The following is a 25113-nucleotide window of genomic DNA, read 5'->3' on the forward strand; positions in this document are numbered from 1 at the left end:
AAAACTCACAAAGAATAAATACATATTAAACAAAATCTTAGCAGGAAACTATCTCATTTTTTTCTAATAAGAAAATACCACTGATGTTTCAGACTTCTAGACAAAGTGGCAAACTGGTAGCTCCAAAGTGTAATCCAGTCCAAATATGTGAAAATGATTTAGAAACATGAGGCAGCATGTAAAAGTCAGGTGGTTGCAAATAAAATCCTTGATCTGCTCTTTTCTTGAAAAACTTGAATTTCTCACAATGTTGTATAATGTATTCCTGGTTGGCAACAATCTCCTGAAAATGTGTAACCATTTTTGCCTTTAGGCAAGCTTTGTGCTCTCCAATTGATTCCTTCCTGCCACTATGTGTCCTATGCCCATTCACCAGGGGGCTCACATCACTTAACTTAAATTATCTTCCAGTCTTTGTAGTCCTTGAAGTTTTGTTTCCTGTTCTTTAAAAGAGATGATGGCCAATTTAACCAAAGAGTTCATGACAAACTCCCACCATTCTGGAATGTGTATTGAGACTACTGTGGAATCCTAGGTTTCTAGCTTAGAAAGTTCTTAGATTTTATTTTTTATTTATTTTTTTTTTTTTGGTTTTAAAAGGAATGGGCCTGCCTTATTATGACAATAGAGATATGATTAGAATAATTTTTCCTACCATTATCCAGTTTGTGGCTTTCAACAAAGATTTGCTGGAAATATGAACCACAATTTCAGTGCTTTTATTGGCAAATAGGGCCATACTGGTGAACTGATACAGTAATTGCACTTCTGTAGACCTCAGTACTCCAATTTATAATTATTTTAAATTTAATGCTTTTGATTAGGTATTTCCAGAAATGAGAGTGCTTAAGTAATCCAAGAAAGAAGGAAATGCCTTATAAATGTAGGGATGATTTAAAAGCTTTCTTGAAAGTATTCAATATCAGATACCTAGTAAAGCTAGTTCCTGGAATTGATCATCTGTAAATAAATAACTAGCAAGAAATTGTAGTACTATAAATACTATAATCACCATGAATTCTTCATTGAAAGCATCTAGAATATATCAGTAAATCTTTCATATAGGGGAATTTCTAGAAATACCTGAAAAAACAGAGGTTTTAAGTATCATGTGTTATAAGAGCAACAATCTATCAGTATTTCCACTGATGGTCTTAAAGTGATATGTTCAAATTCCTTTAATAACATTTTCCCCTTTTGTGGTGCAACAATGCCTACCATACAATAACATATAAACCTTATTGCCACTTGCTAACTTAACAACTAACAGTTTATGCTGATCAAGAGGTAAGGCTAATTTATTCAGGTTTGAGACTCTTGAGATTAGAAATATTTGGTAAAATTATTTGTTGAACTGGGAAATCAATTGCACTTATGTATAAAGCTTGTGTGGACCCTCTTCCAAGTGCGGCTAAATCTGCTTTTATAATTTGTCCACAATTCAGTGTGGACTGAAATCCCACTAGGACATAGGGCCAGTTTATTTGTGTATAAGAGTACATGGTTTACAACTCATTTTATAAGTACCTGAAAAACCTTTGGCTCCTACAACTCAGCTCTGCAGTGAGAAGCCCATGGGGGTAGAGCTACAAGATGCCCACCTGACAGTAGAAAAATGAACAGTAAATTGGTTGGAGAATCTACGATACCAAAAACTACTTTCTGGCTGCTGCATTAATTGATTATATCAATCAAAGTAAAAACTTAACATATATACATTTATGAGTTCCTTTATATCATTGAGTTTGGGTCCATTTTATTATTTTTTTATTATTTTTTTAAACAAATTTTTTATTAGCTTTTAATTTTGACTTTCTTAGCTTTCTTTCAAGAAATCCTTACTGAGAACCTATTTTTTTAATGGTTATTTATTTTTGAGACAGAGAGAGACATAGCATAAGCAGGGAAGGGGCAGAGAGAGAGGGAGACACAGAATGTGAAGCAGGCTCCAGGCTCTGAGCTGTCAGCACAGAGCCCGACACGGGGTTTGAACTCACGAACTGTGAGATCGTGACCTGAGCCAAAGTCAGACGCTTAACCGACTGAGCCACCCAGGCGCCCCAGAGTTTGGGTCCATTTTAAAACAAAAAGGAATCCTGAAAAAAAAAATCTGAAGCTAAACATTCGGATGGTAAAAATTTCTTCAAGCATAGAGGTATAAAGTTCTTATATTTATTTTATAATACAATTCTTTAGTGTGAAGCTAGAACTTTGCTTTAATAGAATACTATGATATAACTGGGTCTTCTTTACCTTTTCCTGTTACTTTGAAAGAAGCATATTTCCCCACTTATAAGTTATAAGAAAGAGTTACAGACATTTTCTGTAATCCTTCACCTTCTTTGCTCATTCATTTATTCAAAATATATTATTGAGTACCACTGATATACTAGGCGTTCATTCTCCTGGGTATGAGGCAAACATTAGGGAACAAAGAGAATCCACAACAGGGATTACATTCAGGTATACATCAGGAGGGAGAAGACCTGTAAGTAAGTTAATTATGTAGTATGCTCGAAAAGGATAAGTGCTTTACAGCTGGATGAGATGGAATCATCTGGGAAGCAAGTGTGCATATCGAGGTGAAGAGGGCAAAGACTGAACCCGGGGAGAAATTCCATCACGGAGAGATAACTTTGTGAGAGACAGTGGAAATCCACCTTTATCCCTTGCCTGTGACACAAACTTATGGTCAGTGTCAACTTCATCATTCCAGGTTTGACTCTAGTAACAAAAAACCAAAATCTCACCATTATATAGTGAGAAGATACTTATACTGAATGATAGAAAGGCCGGAACTCTCCTGTAAGCAAATCCTGGCATACTGACTAATTAACTATGTTTTATTATAGCTCCATGAGACAGGGAGGCCTTTTTACTTTCATTTTCTAGCCTGAGCTGTTTAGTCATTGAGGGTTTAGTTAAAAGACTTTTAAAGGAAGTTGGGAGTGAGCCATGTAGTTTGAGGGAATAGTTGGTTACTGGTCAGGGTGCCTTTGCAGTCTGAATTCAACCTTCTCTAGGAACTAAAGGGCATTCATTGGTTGCCTTTCCTCTGATTATGAAACATTAAGTAAATCCTTTTTTTGGACAGGATAACTGCTCAGATTTCCACTTCTGGTGCTATCAAATACTGATGAATATTTTATATAGCTAAAATTATTCCCTGATACAAGCATATGCTGCATGTACAACTAATCAAATATTCAGCCAAGTCACATAGCTTGTACGACAAGAAATCCCCTAATAAAGGGCTCAGAGTTTTCAGCAAACTGGTAAAATTCTCTCTTAGAAGCTAGTGGAACGTGTGACATTACTGTTCACTACATTTTAATGGCAAAATAATAACAAATAATGTCAGTTACTTTATCTCAACTGTTTTATCTTTTCCTTGCTGAAAGCCTCTAATGGAATTACTGTCTTTTTAGCTAACCAACTTATAGAGAATGTGGGTAGTGGTTTCAATATTTATGAAATGCTCATTTTCTCATAGGGTGGAGGCTACTGATTTTTTTCTGTAAATGGCAGAATTTATTAATTGATGCTTGAGCCTGTTGCATGTTCACTTTAACTTTCAAGAAGGTAAAGAACATGGGAGACACATATTCAAAGCAAAACCTGAAACATCGCTTGAAAACATCTAGCTCAAAAACTTCATTATAGAGGAAAACACCCTCTACACAGCGAAGAAAAGCTTCAGTTCCTGTCAGCATAATTAGGAAGCCCTGAAAGAGATTTCTTAGGATCATTTTTATGTTTTTAATAAGAGTTCTTAACCAAAAGAATATATAGGGAAATTTATATTAATGGTATTCAAAAATTGGTAGATTCATGTATCTCATATTTACTCACGAGTAGAATAGAATTATAAGTTTATGGAGCTGACACTTCTCTGAAAAACATGAACCTGATTTGTTTGGTATAAAAAGCACCAACTCTCTCTCAACACAAAACAGGACATAGAAGGCGATGTGGATAGCCTCCAGCTATTATTTTTTAGTAGTTATGTTAGCTTTAAGTTCACTTACCATTTAGGGAAAGAACTTGGTTCAGGGAATGGACTAGAAATCTTGAAAGGCTGAACTCTTAGATTTTAATCTCAGTTCACAGTAGCCATAGGCAACTAGCCTCTGTCACAGAAGCAATTGAGAACATAAATGTTGTTAAAGTATCTTGAGCCAATTGAATAAGATAAAATTTTATAAAGATATATGCCAGGGTATTACTGATAAAGCAATGTGCTTTTTTCAGGATAGCCATTGTTATTAAACAGCTGGCGGAGTAATATAAATCCACACAATGGGCTTCAATCTGCCACATGGTCATCCCTAAGCACAGTAGTACATAAAGTAAAGCTTTGCTTTGGTCAGAATATCTTGAAAAGCTTTCCATGGTGCCTGAATCCCAGCTTCCCACTTTCCTTTCCAATGAGAAGTCAGAATAGTTACTGGGGTGGAAGGCTTAGATGACGTCCAACTGGGTCCAAAGGCTCCAAAGGCTGGTGGGCTGTGTTGTTTGGAGGCCCCTAAACAAAAGCAAGGATTATGAAGCGGGTTCAGTGTCTAACTCCTTTACAATTGGGTCCTGTTGGGTTTTTTGCATTGACAGCCTCTTAGTCATTATTATCCCAATCAAACCAGTTTTCACGATGATATTCCATATCCCATTTTCATCGCTACATGAAATGTAGTATTGAAAGGGCCGGGCATCTTTCACAGAGCATAACAGGACATTGATAACTGTGCAGATTGACTCCCAATGCAATCTCGGGCCTTGTTTCTTACTTTATGATCTTTTTTTTTTTTTTTTTTTTTTTCTGGACCAGCAGGCTTTCCCTCATCAGGCTGACGATGGCTCACTTCACACATAACCACTCAAGACTTCTGTGCAGCATAAAATAGAAGATCAAAAGCAGGTAGGAGAAGAGGAATAAAGGAATGAATTGAAAATTGAAAGGGATGTAGTTGGAAGGAAACAAAGGTTTATAAAAGATGAGCTCAAGTTTCATGTTGGTGATGATTAGTCTTGCAAAACCTTCTGAGACCATGGAAGCATTTGCTTGTCGAAAATCCAGGTTTTCTCTCTCTCTCTCTCTCTTTTTAAAGGCTTTTCATAATGAGCAACTCTTTTCTCATTTGAAGGGTTGAATCTTTTTTGAAAGAGTTTGGTAACACCAGGCATTTGAACACTCAGTCACATGCAGCAGAACCAGGCACATGGAGAACAGCTGATTCCACAAAACCAAGGGCTTGGGTAAGTGCCCGGCGCTGAAGCCACCTAAAGTGACTGCAAATGCTGTGTTTTTTGTAAGCACAGGAAATTCATTTTAATTTAATAATCTTTTATGATATAAGGCCATCTCTGGTAAAACTCTTCTGGTAGTGTGGTTCCATTGATGGGTAGGGGTTGGGCTGGGGAGTATCTTAAATATCTCAAAAGGAAACGAAAAACATCTCCCCATATTTGAGGGCAGAAAGCTATAAAGAAAATTTTATGTTGTGAACTGCAGTGTCATCCCGAACATTTGGGTTGGATTTGGAGAAAGGACTTAATCTTTTGGCAGCTTATTCAATTTTGAAGTTAGAGCCTGAGGTCAAAAGTTGTACATGATTTGCTACACCATTGTATATCAGGCTGCAATTCCATCCGCTGTCCCCTGCCAGTCGGCCACAGTCCACAGATGTTCCATTAATGAGATATCAGGATCCCATCCTACCAGAAAATCTGGTTGAATATGGGTGGCATCATCTCTAATTATGAAGACGATATTATTGAAAATAATTATAGTTTGATTTTCTTTTAAATAAGAATAATTTTAATAATGAGCCTAGTATTATTAGAATTGACATGGGATCTCATGTAACCTGGGAGCTATCATGGCGATTCCCATTTCTTGGGTGACCTCTAAGTCTCCTTCCATTCTAAGATTGCCTTTGGTAAAACCAGTTGTTTTTGATGTTAGAGAGAAGACCTTACTTCTTAGGTTCATGTATTTGAGATAATAATCTTTTTGGTTCTCAGGAGTATGACATTATTTGTTTTGCTACTGTGAATTGGCTTCTTACAATTCATTTTACCGGCCAAAGAAAAACAATCTAAACTGTCAGTTTAAATAACTTTGGTAGCAACAGCAAAGAGGTTGAATTTAGTTAAAAGTTTAATATTTCTTTAATACATAATAGAATATTTCTTTATTTCATTTTTTAGTCAGTAGCTTTATCTTATGAGACACATATCAGAGCTATTATTTGAACACTGTTCCTAGTTATACATTTTTTTAATGTTCCTCAGTGATTTTTTTAAGTTTTTCTTTACAGACTATTATAATACTTGGCTAAATATAAAAATCTATAAATATGCTGTATGTACTTTCATTTTAGGCATTTTCAGCAATGTCCTCAAAATAAAATATAGTAATGGTTATTGTTAATAGCCACATAATGTAATAGCCAGATCATGCTAGATATCGTAACAAATTCTACATTCCTTTCAAGACATTTAAAGCTCCCCCTCCCCCGCTTTTAAGAAAGCCTATGAAAATGATCCAGAGGATATTAAAAAATCAGAATTTTCTGCTAGGAAATCTTATTTCAAAGGTAACTTTTGAACCATGAGCAGATGCTCAGACTGTAATCTATTTAGTTATGGCATCAAACAGTGAATTACTGAAGATTATGTTTTTGTAGCTTTTTCAATAGCTTGGATAGCATTAAGATCATTAGTAGAGGATGATAATCTTTTGTATCATTTAAACACCTATTAGCAATGTTTGCTTGCAAGGAATTCAATTTTTTGGTTAATTTACCAAATCTGTGCTCTTTTTTTCTTCTGTATTTAAGCTGGAATTTAAACTGGGTCAAGACTATAAATTAAGCTTGATCTGGTTTGCCGTGTTTTGCTTCCATTACAAAATGTTGTAACTAAAAACCAGGCATAACAGCTTTATCAAGACATGATAAAGTAAACGTTAGACTGACCTTTATAGATTCAGAGTCATGGCTGATTGTTAAAGTATCTAAGTTGATTTTGAGTGGGGAATTACAGGAATTCCAAACTCTCAAGGCTTCAGTGATGTGGGAAAGAAAGGTACACCTCAAAAAAGTAAATGATCGACTTGACCAGTTTGATAATACTTTGCCGAATATGGAATGAATGTCATGGGAAGTGTTTTATTAATAATGACCAGTGGTTTTTACCAGGGCTTACAGAAAAATGTATTAATGAAAAAAATAATAAAATGATATTGGTTGAAAGGAATCTCCTGAGAAATGTATTGTGTCTTGTCCCCCAGACATATGTATTGTGTTATGTAGAGTCATACAGTAATGTTTAGAGCAGGGTTGGCAAGGCCCACAAAGTAAATATGTTTAGTCTTTGTGGGTCTTTGTCAGGACCACTTAAAGCTGCCATTGTAGCTCAAAAGCAGCCCCAGAAAATATGTATACAAATGAGTGTAGCTATGTTCCAATAACATTTCATTAGTAGACACTGAAATAAGAATGTCACATAATGTTCCCTTTTCATGAAATATTATGTTTTTTACTCTTTTTCAAGCATTAAAATATGTGAAAACTGCCTTTGTTCATGGTCCATACAAAAGTAGGTGTTGGGTAGAATTAAGCCTGCAGGCCATAGGTCACTGACCCCTTGCTTAAAGTGTTAATTTTCTAGAACTCACAATAAGGTATAATAGTACACTAAGAAATCTAAAAAAACAAAATTACATGCCTGGATTTTTACGGATTTTTAAAAATAAACAAGAACGTTTAGAAACTATTATAGTGCCAAACCTTGAAGAAAAATAAAAAGCTGCTAAGCCTTAAGAACAGCAAAATTAAGTTATATTAATATGGCAATTTTGTTATTTCTATTGCTATGTATGTGAAAGTTCCAGATGCTAAAGACAAAAGGTATTTTTTTAGCTTGTTAAAAGGTGGTGGAAGTTAAATGAAAACATTAATAGCTTTATTTGTTTATAAAGTTCAGATTGTCTGTAAAATGATGTTAATTTCAAATTTTCACTAAGACTATAGTCATTTAATATGAAACTGCATCACTAGAAAGAGTAAGAACAAATGAAGACTGCTTAGTATCATATGTTAGAATTTAAAGTATATTTGCTCAAAAATGCTTAACTAATAAGTAATCAGAGCTCATATAACTACACTGTCTCTCAGTTGAACATACCGTCATTAACCCACTGAATATAAACCTGTAAATTACATGAATAGTGCTTTCAAATTAAACCATTTTTTAGATAACTTATAATTTGGAATTAGAAAGAACTATGGATAACTTTCTATTTCAAATGTAATTTGTCATAATTTGGATATAAGAAGTTAAAATAATTGAATAATAAAAAACTACTAATCTTTTAGAGACTTAAAATCATTACCATAGGATATATACGTCTTAAAAACTTATGTGTATTTGTGTATAATTCACTTTTGTGCTCATACATGCGAATTCTGGCACAGCAATTCTATTTAGAAACTTATTTTGAATAAGTATTTGAAATTAAAGTAGTATATTTCTGGTTTCTAAAAATTCCTTGCTTTGTCAATTCTATCATAGGAATGTGTGCCATCAATGTTAATGGAATGAAAAGGAGACTTAGCAAGGGATTGTATTAAGTTTGATGCTTTTTAGTTTATAAAAGCTGAAAAAAATATTTACAGGGCATTAAAAAGTGCTAGCTGAACATTTTTTTTTTTTAAAAAGTGAAACAATTACTTAAAGCTATTTAGAAAACACTAAAAGTATGAATATTTTTTAAAAAACTGAATCGATTAACTAATTCAAGTAATTTTTAATCCAAGAGTTTTATATATGTAGATATATTCTTAGACCTCAATCTCATTTTCTTTTGTTTTAAAATCATATAAAAATAAATATAAATTACCTCTAGTAGCGGGTGGGTTTAAAGATTTTAATTTAATTAATGTTAGTTGAAATTGAAAATTTTCATTAATGATATAATCTTTAAAAATTAAAGCATTATCCTGATCAGGATTAGATGTTGGTATACTTGATTTTCTACATTTTGGCAGTATGGTGTTGTCTCTTTTATATCACAAATATGATAGTAATTTATTTAACCAACATTTCTTGAGAATCTACAGTGGACATGGCACTTTGTTAGATCCTAAGTACAAAGGTGAGCATAATACTCTTGCTTTTTTTTTTTTTTTAATTTTTTTTTTAACGTTTATTTATTTTTTGAGACAGAGAGAGACAGAGCATGAACGGGGGAGGGTCAGAGAGAGGGAGACACAGAATCTGAAATAGGCTCCAGGCTCTGAACGGTCAGCGCAGAGCCTCACGCGGGGCTCGAACTCACAGACCGCGAGATCATGATCTGAGCCAAAGTCGGCCACTTAACCGACTGAGCCACCGAGGCACCCCATAATACTCTGCTTTTATGAAGCTGACAGGTTTACTAGGGGAAAACAAAGATGTACATCTAAGTCATCTGGGGTAAGTTTGAACCTCCTCTCCCACAGAGACATTTGGCAGTATCTGGAGATATTTTTGGGTGTCATGACTTGAGTGGGAGTACTCCTGGCATGGAGTGAGAAGAAGCCGGGGATACTGTTACACATTGTACAATGTTATTAAAACGTCCTATAAAAAACAATGATCTAGTCTAAAATGTCAACAGTGTTGACGCTGATAAGCCTTGACTTCAAGGTAGTACATTTTTAGATCTGCTGTTATACAATGGCACAGAGACTCTGGCAGAAACTGAATAGGAAATGGTCAAGGCTACAAGCAGAAAGTGTTGTCTTGTTAGAGGAATATCTGAAAGAAGAGCTATATGTGAACAAACTCAAAAAGTTGATTGGAGAGATGTTCCTGATAAGAGGGGGTGGAGTTGGGAAGAGGAGCTTTGCAGACTGAGACAGCAAAATGAGCAAAAGAATGAATGTGTGTGTGAAATAACTTCTCATCTTTGGGAATGATAAGTGTAGAGTGGGTAGAATGGGTACTGGAGAAGAGAGATCTGAGGTTGGGCAGGTAAGTAGCAGTCTTATCTCAGAAGTTTTTTCTTTCTTTTGTTTTGCTACATCATAGAGTTGGGTTTTCCCCTGAAGGGTGTTGAAGATGATGAAGGGTTTCAAGAAAGGACATCACATGGTCAGGCAGTCTATTTGTAGGTTTTATCAGCCGTGGTGTCAAGTGTCATGATTATTTAAGGAAACACATAATACTACATCATTTGATCAGAGAAGAGCCATACGAAGAAAATGTCTCCCAGTGGGAAAAAAGGATCCCTACTTTTTTTCCTATAAATGTTTTGCTTCTGATTGTATACTTTTCACTTTATTGGTCAGAACCACATGAAAGCAATAAAAACTCAACCTACTTTAATTTATGTAGTTTTGTAAATGTATTCTGTTGCTGACTGGCTGAGTTCCACAGGCCTAAGCCACCATGTTGTGGTATTAGGTAGCATTGTCCTTTCTTAGAGGTTCTGTTTCAGATTTCTGTTATGGAGCCGTGATGAATTACAAAAAAAAAAAAAAGAATCTGCTTACTACTAAAAAAAAAAAAAGACAACTATAAATGAAATCTCAACTATAGCAAAACCTTGTTCTTTTATCTCAGTGGTTCTCAACTCTGGATGCCCCGTAGAATAAGTGGGGGGAGAGATTTGGGTATCTGTATTTCTTAAAACTCCTCAGGTTAACTAGGAAATATTAACTTCACATTTTTATTTGGGTTTTTAATTTCTCTTTAAATTTTCTCCAATAAATGTATCTTCTTATTTCTATTAAAGATTAAAATGAATTTTAATTGTTTTGGGCATACAACAGCTTTTAAAAAGTGGCTTTCGGACAGTGATACAGAACAAGAGGAAACTAGTGTATGATTTCTTACATGAAATTCACAGGTTGGATGAGTCTCACTCAGGTAGCTAGTTAACTAGAGAGAACTAGAGATTTGAACATGGAATTTTGAACAGTGATATTTATGCTTTCTAGTGGTCTTATTTTGTACTGCCTAGCTCTCTGATTGCTTGATCAAGGTGACTAATAAGCATGGTGCAGTGAAAGAAAGGCTAAGAGTTTGATTTTCCTAGCTATAGATCAGACCTCTCATCCTAGACAGCTGCCTTAAAAATGTGGGGTTTTATTGCTAAAATGCTACAGGAGATTGTACTGTGTTCCTGTGATTGTACCAACAGAATTCATCCCTGCAAAAAAAGTAACTAAAAATGCCAGTCCTAATCCTTCATTAACTCAATAAAAGCTACTAATTCCCTGATCTGTGCAAGGAGATGACATTTTTTTTCATCCATCAGGAAACAGAAAGGAAAAGAAGGTTCAGTTCTCATTCCCTATGGATTATTTATAACATTGTGCCAATGGGCAAAGGAGAAAACACTGTCGTTTATGAGTTGTCTTCTCTACAGCTTCTGGAATATTTTTTTTTTTGCATTTCTCTTCTTTGCATCAAAGCATTCCCTCTGTGGAAAAATTTCTTCTATATACTCGTTGTCTTCTAGTTTCCTTCCTAATTTTCTCCTTCAATTCACAAACTTTCTTAACCAAGTATCTATTGCCTCTACTTCCTTAATATATATTTATAACAAACATCCTCCTAAGACATAAACAAATAAATAATCAATCCCACTCTACAATCCTACTTCAAGTCCTTACTCAGAGCATGGGAAATACATTTTTTCTCAACATCGTTTTGTGGGGACCTCAGTCTGGGAATGACATTTTACCTTAGCTTGCTTCTTCTGTGAAGCCAATCAATGTTTGTAGGTAGGGACATTCAGCCCATGGGGACCATGTTGCTACCTTGTTCTAAACCAGTGAGTTTCAAACTTTCCAATATAACTCACAGTCAGATATTTACATTGTAATCTAGTATACACTCATCCAAACATACATACATACATAGTTTGTACATACAAATTTTATAAAAAATATTCTATTTGACTCTATTCCATTATCTTCCATCCTATACTATCCCAAACTATTCTATTTCATGAGAAATGTTGTTCTTGAGCCACTAAACTAATATCCTAGTACAATAATTATTTAAAAAGATTCTTCTCATCTAAACCCATGATTTTCAACAAGGTCTGAGAAGTGTAGAGATAGTTTGAAACCTCTCACGAGGTGTACAGGTAGTTTGAAAACAAAGCTGTTTTTGTTGTTCAATGAAGACTTGTGTTTAGTGAAGAGGATTATCTTATTTAGATTTTCAAATATCACATGTAGGAGATAATGAGATTGTTTCAAAGACGTCATTTCTATTCTTCTCATTTATAGTTTATCTTTTTTGTGGGTCATCCAAGAATAACTAAATACTTATTGCCATTCATTTGGCAATTAATTATGTATTGCTGGGTGACATCTTTTGTGTAAATCTTTGGGTCAGAGACATTTTTGTCATGATGAGCCTCAGTTTTCAAACTGTTCTTGTTGGAATATTTACCACAATAGTACAAAATAAACTCTCCTGAAGAAGTGGGATCTCCATGTCTGAAGGATTTGGGTTAAATTTTCCAAAGGCCCTGATTTACAGTTATGATACAACATTATCCATATCTTATCCACCATAATATATCCAACTGCTTACCTCCTTCTTTCTGTTCACCTGCTTCCCTCTCACTTACTGATGAAGATCCACTGTAAGGGCCTTACCTACTGTGGCCTGCAGCTATCTCTACAGCTCTCTTGGGGCTTCAGATCCCAGACACAAATTTTGGTTTATGAGACAGAAGCTGAAATGTTGTAACTAGAGTTATAGCTTATATTCCTAGCACTGGCTATTGCAAGGGCTATGATTTTGTTTGAATTATTTTCATCTCATTGAAGATACAAAAGCTCATAAGTTCACTTCTTAGAAGTGATAACTATCCTCCCTTTCAGAACTTTCATTCTTCAATGTCTTGACATCATTGTCTTTGATCCTATAAATAAATTAGGCTTATTTCTGCTTCTTTCCTGTAATGCTACTAGAAAAAGGATAAAATATTTTTTCAAAGGTTCTGTAACCTAGGTATAATTATTTAGTCACTTAGATTGTCCTTATTTTATAGATAACGAGAAAGTCCAAGAGAGGTAAAGTGGGTTACCTAAGGTACCACAGTTAGAATAAGTGAGCTGTAGCTCACTTGATTTTGTTTTTATTATAAATTTCAAATATACAAGAGATCAAAATAATAGCATAAACTAATGTTTTGCCGCAGTTTCCACATACACACACACACCCTTTTTCTTGATGTCATTAATTTTTTTTAAAAGTTTATTTATTTTTGAAAGAGAGAGAGAGAGAGAGAGAGAGAGCAGGGGAGGGTCAGAGAGAAAGGGAGACAGAATCCGAAAAAGGCTCTGGCCTATGAGCTGTCAGCATGGGGCCTGATGCAGGGCTCAAACTTACAAACCATGAGGTCGTGACCTAAGCCAAAGTCGGATGCTTAACCGACTGAGCCACCCACGTGCCCCTTTGATAAGTCATTTTAAAACAGAAATACTGCTGATACTTGAACATCAGGATTAATGTTTAATTCTTTCCTTTTAATTACTGATTTTCAGAGTAAGGATTTAATGTAATGATCACCTCCAGGGATCTATGAATGGTCTTTCTAATTTGTGATGTAGAAACAATTAATTAACATGGAGCTAACTGAAATGTTGACATAGGAGGATTTAAACTTTATGTTCTTCCTGATTTAAACACTGATATTTAAGTAAAGCTTTTGTATATACATACTACTTGATCTGACTGGCTAAAACTTTTGTGGATCTGATTTTATCATGGCCAAAGGTATCATGTTGTGTGTATATAATTTTGTTGTTATCAAACATCTAACTTAGAGATATTAGAATTTATTATTTCAAGAGCTTCTTCTAGTTATCTTCTTGTGTATTATCTATAACAAGCATGTATTACCTAGGAAAACCATTTGGTCACTTGGCACCAGTTCCCACGTCTAAAACAAAGGCAGCTCTTTCCTTCAAGGTACTCCTCAGAGTGATGTCATGAAGGTTAATATTACATTCCTCCAAACAGCTCAACAAATAATAAAAAAAATATCATGAACGTTAATGAGAACAGGGTTGAATATGTATTTGAGGCAGAACAAAGTGCTAGTATAAATTCTCAGCAGCCTAGTTTATTCTGTGATTATTGCTTCCTGAAGGCCTTTGGGACCTTTGAGAAACAAACAAAAATGTAGATGCAATGAGAAATAAATAAAAGTATAAAACCAATAGCAACTTATTTATTTTTAAGTGTCATTTTAATTTTACCATTTGTTTGTAGGACAGACATGCCCAAAAGTGGAAGGGTTAATGCTTTCCCTTTATACCATTGAGATTAATCTATGAGGCCCCTTGCTGATTTTTATTTCTTAAAAAACAACAAGAGGTAGATATGAGGATGTTCTAGATGCAGTGTTTGGCCCCTCATCAATTGTTGTGGAGAGAGCAAGAAGGCAGTAGGTCTCTAAAACCTTCTGATATTGTAAAGCCTAAATTCTGATAAGGGAGGAGAGTTTAGAAAGAAGGTCTTGAGGAATTTATCACAATTTTCTCCTCCAGTTTTTAAAACATCATGATTTCATTGGCTCTTGATAGCGGGAAGTCATCTTAGTCACCTTCTAGTCTAGACATTTCATTGCCCACATGAAGTAACTGAGAGTAAGACACATGATGTGACTTCCCCACGACCACAGACAGTTAGTAATGGAATGAGAACCAGAGCCCAGACTATGGTTATATTTAATCAGAAGTATGCTAGTGTATGCTACATAAGTGTTGCCTTATATGAATTAATAGGCAACATGGTAACAAAAATATCTCATTGAGCCTTTAGAAGGAAGTTGTGGGTAGGCACAGCCTATAATTTATGATAGTAAAACAATTTTCTTTTCTTAAGAGATCTTTCATTATCCCAAGGCCATAAAGATATTCTTCTAAATTAACTTCTAGAAGTTTTAATGTTGTTGATGTCATTATTGTGAAGCTTAAGTGTTTCCCCATTGACTAAAAACTTTTTGAGGGCAGAAACATATATTCAGAGGTATATATTCTGTGCATTTAGTGGCATCACATCAAACTGGAATTTATCGTCAACAAATTCCACTATATAATCTTGGGGGGAAAAAAGGAGAGAGAAATGCAATTAATTTAAATAGTAGTTTCAGTCTTCCTATTATTCCAATCAATGAATTGGTTGATTACTGTGTAACTATGAGATAGACTACATGAAGGTGATATCTTTCAGTCAATCTTAGTTCCCCTGTAATTGTCTGAGGGTGAGCATTACAATATGTGGTATATGAATTTACTGTTTAAAGATGTGAATTCTATGTCTAACATGGCTTCTGAAGCAAAACAACTACTTATTCTGTGTTTAGTGTGAGGCTGTTTTTTTTTCCTGTGTTGAATAATTGAAAAATATATTCTGAAGTGTTTAAAGATTAACATTCAATTAGAATTACAAATGACCAAACCTAGCTTTTCTTGAAGATTTTAAGTTCAAATTCTGACTTTTTATCAGTAAATTCTAGTAGACTTTATCATTTTTAACAAGTCTTTGAGGAATATTTGATTGTGTATGAAAAAGTAGTTAATTGACATTTTGAAAAGGAAATAAAACATATTAAATTTTGATCAGAGGAAGTTTAGTATGTTTGTAGGAGTTAAATTATCTCCTTTTTAAAAAAATCTTAAGTATTCAACTAATGCTCAAATATAAAAAATAGATTTTAACATGTGCTCAAATTTATATTTTCTTAAATATCTCAATAATATGTATAATCTTGGTAGCATGTCAGTTTTACATAAAAAGTCTGAATTTACTCAGTTACATATCTTAAATCAGAATAAAAGGACTAACCTTAGTTAATCAAATAGGTCAAATTCTCTAACACATTAATGACAAAGAATACCAATGTATATCAGTTCTTTTAACACAAGAAATAGTTCTCTAATTTTTGATTATTTTAAATACTTCTGTGCCTAAGTATCCCTGGATTTAAGACATACTAATCTACTTTGAAAGCAATTATCTTTTGAGCTAACATCAATTTCTTATTGGTCACATCACAAGTTTTCACTTGGACAATGGATAGATTCTTATTTGTAACCATCATACACCATAGCCTTATTTATTGCCTATACAAGGAATTGATAAATTAGAGATTGGTCTTATTGTTGTTATAAGCCACATAACTCATCCAGCCCATATCTCACATTTCTAGTATTCTTTATATTCATGTTGCCCATTACCCAATTTTTGTCTCTGCAACCTCTACCATACAGTTTTAATTTTAGATTAAATTTTGTTTTCCTTCCTTCGTAAAATATTTGAATGATTTATTCAGCTTTAAATATTTCTGATTTTTACAGAATCTTGCATTTTCTTCATTATTTTGGTCTAGTAGGACCATAGAATTCTTCTGAATATAAAATGATGTCAAAGCAGTGGGATTTCTGTATTACAAGAGTCTAAAAGGATGTAACAACCCAAATACAATGCATAAACTTTTGCATTTAGTTATATTATCTGTTTCTTTTCTTTTCTTTTCTTTTCTTTTCTTTTCTTTTCTTTTCTTTTCTTTTCTTTTCTTTTCTTTTCTTTTTTTGATCCTGCATTGGGGGAAAAGCAGGTATAAAATACATTTTCAGTGAATTGGGAAAATCTGAATATGGAATTGATATTAAATGCTATTATAATTAATTATAATTGTATTATTTAGTAATGGTGTTGTGGTTATGTGGAAAAAGTCCTTTTTATCCTAATGAAATGTGTGTTGTAATATTAAGAGCCAAAATGTCTAAAACTTAATACCAAATGTTATAAAAATCACAATCACCACAACAGTAGATGGATGGATAGATAAAATAAACCAAACATATGAGGAAAATAATATGTGATTGGAATCAAGATTTGATTGGAATCTCAAGGCTGTGTTAGATTCTATGGTGTCGTTGGCTTCTGAGATTGTAGCCCTGACTACACACATATCATCTTGAAGGATAGTAATCTATTCAATTGTGAAAAGAAAAACTAGCCATGAAGAGCTTATGGATAATGTGTATCTCTGTACAAGGTTTTGTACATACAATTAGTTTGTATCTTAGATACATTGAAGTGAATTTTTTGTTATTTCTCTCTAAGTGAACTTAAATCACATAGGAGACCACTATTACCAATGGCAGGAAACATCAAATCTTGCCATGTCAAGACAACTCTGGTTTAAAATTTAGTCACTGCTTGTTTAAAATTTAGTTACTTTGGGGTTAACTAGTCATAGTCAAAATTCTCCTTATCCACTTCCGACCTCCTCATGTTTCATGTGTGGAAAGGGGGCTCTAGAGACAGTGTAGTTCAGGTTTAAGAGTATGGCCTCTAGAGCTAGATTACCTGGGTTCAGATGTTATCTCTATCACTTCCTACGTGAGGGACCAAAATCAAGCTACTTAACTTAACCTCTATGTGTTTCAATGTCCTCATCTTTAAAAAAGGCACAATCTCATAGGGTTGCAGGGAAAACTAAAAGGTAATATTGATAAATAATATTTAATAACTATTAAATTTAAAACTACTAATTACTTTCAATAATAACTATATAAATAATAATAATTTGTGCAAATAAAATAAATAGTAGTACTTATTATATGCGTTAACTACTTAAAAAAATTCTTAACGTTCTCACAATGGTGAAGCTATTTAGTACATTTTGTGGTCCTAACTGTTAAGTCCATGGAGAATTCTCATCTGTTTCATTTTTAGGTATCACCAGTGCTCTTCCTGTATCCACTATAACTTATGATCTCTTTTTCTCAAAATGGTGAAAGCACAGTGGTTTATCTTCTCTCTTACCAGGGACTTGGATCCCTTCCCTTACACACATAATCTCTTACTCAGTCTACTGGGATTCAGAGCTTCTAGCACATTCCCCAGGTGTCTCCTGGCTTTAGGTCATCCATCTTGTTGCTATCCACCACCTACTGGCTTCCCAGCAAGATATAACACATCTCAGTTTTCAATTTTCTTATCTGTCTCTCGTCAGAGGTTATAGAAGTTTTTTTAAAGATATCTTCATGCTGGTGAGAAGACTGTATGGGAAGCTATCTTGAGCCTTCCTTTGTCTAGATCTGTCCCATCACCATTGCCACTCAGTTCTGACTTCCTCATGCTGTCATGGGCACTCTGACAGACATTTCACACCAGGTTTTAGATGAAAAGCCAGACATGCCTCCCTTTTTCTTCTGGATCCCATGAATCTGCCTGGGTATCTTTATCTAAAGAGGGGAGCAGAAAGAAAACCCCACATGAGACTCTAAATACTCTTTTGCGGGGCGCCTGGGTGGCTTGGTCGGTTAAGCGTCTGACTTCGGCTCAGGTCATGATCTCACAGACTGTGAGTTCGAGCCCCGCGTTGGGCTCTGTGCTGACAGCTCAGAGCCTGGAGCCTGTTTCAGATTCTGTGTCTCCCTCTCTCTCTGCTCCTCCCCTGTTCATGCTCTGTTTCTCTCTGTCTCAAAAATAAATAAATGTTAAAAAAAATTAAAAAAAAAATAAATACTCTTTTGCTTTCCCCACTCCTCTCCTTCATGTAGGGAAGAACATTTCATTGATGACATATCTTATCTCACATCTTCTCAGTATGTAGTACAAACTCTGTTCAGTTCTCCATGCCTGGCTCTTAAAGTTAAAGCCCAGATGTTGGAGAGTCAAAATCTCCTCTGAGTTTAAAATAGGGCATTTGTCAGTCAGAATTGGGCAATATTTTCCTTTTCACAGAGATTCTATTTTCATCTTCCTCAAAGGGTAGGACAACAGAAATGATCAGAAGGAAACTCACGGAAAATATTCTATTATTCATGAATCCCACATAAAGATGGGCAGTTTAAGGAATTTCAGGGATATATTTGACTATACGAGGTGGCCGTGGTTCCCAACTGCTGAATAAGATGCTGTCCTCTGAATGTGTTAACAACGTTTTCCTGTCGGTATATATTATGTTTATATAAGACCCTCTGTGATAACCAACAGAGGTTTGCTCTTGCAACTTAAAACAAGATTGCTATACTGCACATACTGCTATGTGTTTCATCTCTCATGACATCTAAGATTTGGTTGCAATGAATCTGGCCTAATCCGCTGATATCTTGGTTCCTTCTCCATCCTGCTCTCATGCCAATAAGTACCTCTTCCAAATTGTTTTCATCTCAATATATGGAGCTACCATTTACCTGATTGACCAACACACACACTTGAGAGTCATCCCTATTTCTCTCACTTATTCTGCACCTAGCATTTAACATCAAGTCCTATTACTTCCTGTTCAAAATAATATTTTAAGTTTGTTTACTTTACTCCAGGTTTTATAATCCTTGCCCTCAACTCAAAGGCCTTCAATGGCTTTCTATTCCATTGAGGAAAAATCATGTAGCATGGTCTCCTTGGCTTACCTTCAGACTTACTTCCTGGCCCTTTCCTCCTTGCTTGGTACCATGGACTTTCCTTCAAATTTCACAAATGTTAACTGTTTTTACATTTTGAGACTTGTGGTTGTGCAATGAGCTCTGTGAGGAGCTCTTTTCAGACTTCATCTGCCTAAGTCAAATCAATCCTTCAACTCTTTTTTATTTATGTTTATTTATTTTTGAGGGAGAGAGAGAAAGAGAAAGAGCAGGGGAGGGGCAGAGAGAGAGGGAGACAAAGAATCCGAGGCAGGCTCCAGGCTCCAAGCTGTCAGCACAGAGCCTGACATGGGGCTCAAACCCACGAACCGTGAGATCATGACTTGAACTGAAGTCAAACACCCAACTGACTGAGCCACCCAGGCACCCCTCAGTCTTTCAATTCTTATCAACTGTGGCACATTGCAGGAAGTCTTGGCACCTCCCATCTCACTTAGGTTCTAGCAGGCACCCTTTCCTTTTCTTTCATAATACTTATGAAATATATTTTGTAAGTATATTTTTATGTTTGCAATTATTACTTTAATGACTATCTCCCTCTCTAGTCCATAAACTCTGTGAGAGTAAGGACCATGTTTGTTTTGCTCACCACTGGATCCCAAAGGCCCTGAGTCTGAAACTTAGAAACTGCTCAATAAAAATTTGTCAAATGAATAAAAAAAAAATAAATGAATTAATTAATGGAGCAGTTTCAAATAGTGGGGTACTAATAAAGGTGCCCTTTTATTCTTGAGCACCAAGAATGCTCAAGAATAAAAGTGAATGGAAGCAAGTTACCTTTCCACTGTCATTATTGGTACCCATGCAAATACTTTTGATTTTTTGGAAAATGTGTTGATATTCAGCCAGAATATGTCAGCATGGTGTCTCTTCTGATTGGCTGATTCTTGTGTCGTGCCTTTTCATCAATATTTTGTATATTATCTCTATTAAGAAAGAAACATTTGGAAATAATCACAATAATTGTCAATTATTTAATTACAGGGAAATGAGCATTTAAAATAAATAATCATTTTGTTATTAATTTGTTATCATACTTCATGAAACGTGAGTGGAAGTTGATATACTAACATATCTTCAAAGCTGCCTCAGGAGTATAAAATGTACACACATCTTGAAAATTAAACTGGTGAATTATTTAAAAAAGCCTTTTAGAATGACTTAGTTCAATCTGCTAGTACCCCCAAAACTAAGGTGTTAGAATAAATGTTTAAGCTAGACATTGTAGGTCATTTAAATTCTATAGATTACTCAAGAAAACCCTCCACAGGAAGACAGATGAGAAAGGCAGGCAAAGGGAAATAAATGAACATTCACTTTGTGTCAGAGAAAATCAGAGCTGGTTTTTCTTTTAGGAACAGCCTTTAGCATTTATATTTTCTCATGGTATACATCAGCATCTTTAGTCATAAAATTTCTGAGTGTCTTCTTGATGGCTAAACATGTTTCCGTCTTTGTTTGAGGAATTATTCTGAAAGTACAAGTGAGTTGTATTCTTTGTTTAGCAAGACAAGGACACTCTACGTTAAAGAATGTGTATGTGGATGATAATGGATATTTCTGATGAAAGTTTTATATTTTAATTTTCCTTTTAATACATATGTTGCCTTTAATGTCCAAGTGGAACATGGAAATAAAGAGTACCAAGTTTCAGTCAAGACACCCCAACAGAAAACACGTTTCTTCATTAAATAGTCATGGCTTCCAGCACTTTAAAACTGAGGATTGTGGGGACACATGGGTAGCTCAGTTGGTTAAGCATCAGCTCTTGAGTTTTGCTCAGGGCATGATCTCGTGGTTCATGGGTTTGAGCCCCAGGTCAGGGTCTGCACTGACAGGACAGAGCCTGCTTGGGATTCTCTCTCTGCCCCTCCCCACTCGTGCACATGCTCTCTGTCTTTCAAAACAAATAAATAAACTTAAAAAATAATAAAACTGATGATTGTGGAGAGTGGACCAATATGTCCTTTTTCTAGAAGCAAGACTGTGTAACACTTTGAGACTTCACTCAGCAGGACAGTTGCCTACCTGTAAAAATTCAGTGCCTTATTGCCCCATCTCTCACCTGGGTCTTGTGGGTTTCTTGGAAGGACTTTATTCCTTTAACTTAAACTTTGATCTCTGTTAAAATACACATATTTCTTTTCCTTCCCTTTCCTGGGAACTCTAAGCTATTTCCAGTTATTTAAAGTATAATGAACACTTTCTGATCTTTTCTGAGGGGCAGGCTTGGCGGGTGTGACACAGAAGCACCAGGAATGAGGTTATGCCCCCAGTAGAAGTCAGCAAGCCTCTGCAGAGTCGGTGGCCAATAAATTTGGAGGAGGGGTGACAACGAGAGAATTAGGGAAATCATTGATGCCAAAGGCCCATTTTATATTTTTGTAAATCTGTATGATAAAATGATCAGCTTTAGTTTAGTGAAAAAAATGCATAAATCTTAGCATGATGATTAAACATTTGAAGAGATGTTTGGTTTGAATTTTTTATTTTTCTTACCAACTAGAACAGTATCTTACAGATGGTCTATATGAAGGCAGTAAAATTAAGGAAGTATGAAACTGATAAATCATTGAACCCATTTGTTTCTGCAAAAGTTACTTCTTGAGAGTAGATAAAAGCACTTTGAACATGTTCACTTTTTCTCAGGTCACAGGGGTGCTATTTAATAAATTACTTTTCTCAGGCACTAAGGGCCACCTTTATTCATTTGAAAAGGTTAATGCAGCTGTTCAAAATGTCCAAGTTTTTCCCAGAGAATAATTTATGCACTGAAAGTCTGTTTTATTTGGGAAATGCCTAAATAGTGTAAAAAAAAAGTGAAGTACAAATTAAAAACAAGTAGATCTCGCAGTTCATAACTAAAGTAGTTTTTTAAAAAAATTTATATGTGTTGATTATATATCCCTGACCACCCCATTTAAAATTTCAATACTCCCATCCTGCCACCCCAGAACTTCCTATCATTCTTTTTGCTTTATTTTTCTCCAAAGTGCTTATCACAAATATACTCTGTATTTTACCTATAGATTTTGTTTTCTTCTGATTTCCCTTACTAGAATGTAAGTTCTAGGCAGACAAAAATTTTCAGCCGTTCCTCTTTCCCCTGGATAGTACCAGGTATGTGTAAGCATTCAATAATGTTTAATACATGAATGTAGGAATAAATCTATTCTGATCACATTTAGTAAGTAATTGCCATTTTCGCATTTGGGTAGTGTAGGATTACTTTCTAGAAGGAAATGCCACGTGATAGTTGAGGGTGGTTTCTGGAGTTATTGCGCATTGAATCTTGATTTTAACACTGGTTATCTGTTTAACCTTGGGCAAATTACTTCACATTTCTCATCCCCATAATAAGATGAATAAATCACCTATCTCATAGTTAGATAATTGTATAAAGTACTTTAAAAAACCCAATCTGGAACACTGTATATCCTTAAAACTCACTAGTACTATCATTAAGACAATTTGTGAAAAGAATATTCTTTATGCACTCATTGCCTATGTGAAATAGTCATGACAATTATGTAGATGTTAAAAATATTTTGCCTCAATCATAAGATTCAGTTTGAAGCATATGTTAAGCATACATTATTAATGTAATTTACTTTCTGAAAATTATCAGGATATTAGTTGTATTTATTTGACAAACTCCAATTAAGGCAAACAGAATAGTGTAATAATTCCAAAGGTCAAGTTTGTTTTGAATTCTACTCTGTCATTTACTAGATCTGTGACCCTGAGCAAGTTAATAAAAAACTTTAGGCTTTAGTTCCCACATTTGTAACATGGGTAAAAAATAAATCTATGTTAATAGTTGAATATTAAGCAAAAAACAGTGCCTGGGATGTAACAGATCTCAATAAAAGGAAGGTCAAAAAAAAGAATCAGGTGTATAGAATTAGAGAACAGTGTTTATGACAGAACTATATCAATTTATACAAAACTGAGTGAAAATTGACAATGAAACTACATTTTTCTGACTCATGCTCAATCTTATGCAAATAAATCAGAATTTGTATTTTAGAAGTGGTCATTTTAAAAAGAAAATTTAACATGAGAAATATTGACATATTTAACAGAAAATCACTTAGCCCATGATTTCCTTTGTATTGCTAAGTATGAAATACAGAGCCTGTTATACTAATTTAAGAGATGCAACTGTCTCTTTTTAAAATTAATACATCTGAATTCCTTAAAATTCAATGTTGTGCATATGGTTGTCCTCTCTCTCCTCTATCCCCATCAATTTAAATTCATAAAGATACAAAGCTAAGAAGCACGTGCATGAAGCTTGTGCTCACTAATCATCAAGGTTTTTATTATCTATGAAGTTGCTATTAATGTTTTGTAATATTGGCTGTGTTAGGCAGTCTTTCACACCACAGTTAGCACCAGTCACTGGGGTGTTGCTTGCTGCACCTAGTTATGATGGAAAAGATGGGAAATGCCTTTGCTCAAGCTCCAGTTTGCTGGAGCCACAATGGGACAGCAGCCACTGCACGTCACACAAGAGTGGACGATAGAAATTAGGTTCTACCTTGTGACATGAAACTCAACTGAACTTTTTTAGCCAGACCAGGACTGGATACACATGTCTAGAATTATACTCGCCTAGGAGCTAGGGAGACTGAGCAAACAGGACCTTATGCTTTAATGAATGTAAAGAGTCTCAAAATAGTCCAAATCCCAGGCAATCCCATTTCAGAAAAGAACTTTAGGAGCTACAGCAAGATAGCATTTTCAAGCTTGCCTCTGTGCATTGATGTTTAGGGTTTCTGTGTGCAGGGAAAATGATGAGATAGGTTTGAAGGTGGGAAGTGTACAAGTTAATAGTTCATCATTTTGTTTTAACTTGCAGGTGGAATATAAATGCAGTCTTGAAAATGCCATAATCTCTGCCACTGTTACAGGGATCAAAATATGGATACTGCCTACACAAGAGATGTGGGTGTCCTTTAAAAATCTCCTGCTTAATGTACCTTAATGTTGACACACTGATCAGTACAAATGATATTATAATGTGATTCAACTAATCAGAGCTGTTACTAGCCCATGGGACACCTTTGTGTTGAGCCATCTAGTTCCAGAGCATGTGTCTTAGCCAAGGGAGCACAAGCCCTGTCACTATCCCTCTTATTGGGTGTACTTGTGCAGGGGACAACTTGCACATCAATACATGGTGACCCTGAAGCTGATATTTCAGTGTCTTCTGTATGTCCAGACTGTGCTATGTTTTTTATGCACTTACAGTTTATAGTCTTGTGATCATCATCTTGATTTTCAAATGAAAAATCTAGAGAATGACTGGGGGAGGATTGAATCCATATCTGCTGATATCAAAATCAGTGTATATTTTGTTGAAATAAGATGCTGTCTACCTCTGTCTTCTTTTCATCAAAAAGTATTTATCAAGGGTTTTAATCTTCACGACAGTTCTGTGAGTCCTGTTCAAAGTGTAAGGGAGGGAAGCATGCCACTTTTGAACAGCTCAAATCTGATCTAACTTTATAAAGCTAAGACTTTGCCACCACTGTTAGTAGGTTGCTTCAAATAGCACGAGTTTCTCATCCATTTTTGGTAAACCTAGATGTGTCCAGTTTAGTATAATGATAATTCTCACAGTTTTCACAATCAAGGCCTTTTCTCC

At 34.9% G+C, this 25113-nt stretch overlaps 1 protein-coding gene across 1 annotated transcript in view; it reads left to right on the forward strand.

Annotated features, from left to right (window-relative positions):
• ZPLD1 (zona pellucida like domain containing 1) overlaps positions 1-25113 on the forward strand; it is a 131532-nt gene that overhangs the window by 60615 nt on the left and 45804 nt on the right. Inside the window, exons 6-7 of the mRNA XM_019448249.2 lie at positions 4829-4915; positions 5142-5253. The gene's annotated coding sequence lies outside the window, so the exon portion shown is untranslated. The remainder of the gene's footprint in view (positions 1-4828; positions 4916-5141; positions 5254-25113) is intronic.

The sequence above is a fragment of the Panthera pardus genome, unplaced genomic scaffold (assembly GCF_024362965.1).
Source record: "Panthera pardus isolate Hobbes unplaced genomic scaffold, ASM2436296v1 HiC_scaffold_16, whole genome shotgun sequence".
In the NCBI taxonomy this organism is placed as follows: domain Eukaryota; kingdom Metazoa; phylum Chordata; class Mammalia; order Carnivora; family Felidae; genus Panthera; species Panthera pardus.